The following is a 424-nucleotide window of genomic DNA, read 5'->3' on the forward strand; positions in this document are numbered from 1 at the left end:
TATTTTACGGTCGTTTTAGTGCGGGAACTGATTCCTCTTTCCACACTATAATATTACCTCACAAGCCTGTTTTGTCCTACAGATTGAGCGTGGGCACACAACCTGACTGGGGTGAGGAATAAGAACTCCTTACCCAGGGTGATAAATAGCGCGACCCGTGAACGCTTATTCTGCACACCAAAACACTTATTCTGCTAACACTAAACAAACTGCGCCGCGGATAAAATGAACCGCAGACAGAACCTGGAGCAACCCACCCCACCTCCTTCCTCGCACCCCTACCCGTCGGCGCATCCCACGGCACGACCTCGCTCCTCCCACCTTCTTCCACGCACGCAAACCACCTCCCGGCCCTGCTTGACCGCCCCCCCCTCCCCCGCCCCACCACCCATGCCGCGCGCCCATTCCCCTCGGTGCCCTGGAT

This window comes from Triticum dicoccoides, chromosome 3B (assembly GCF_002162155.2).
Source record: "Triticum dicoccoides isolate Atlit2015 ecotype Zavitan chromosome 3B, WEW_v2.0, whole genome shotgun sequence".
Taxonomy (NCBI): Eukaryota; Viridiplantae; Streptophyta; class Magnoliopsida; order Poales; family Poaceae; genus Triticum; species Triticum dicoccoides.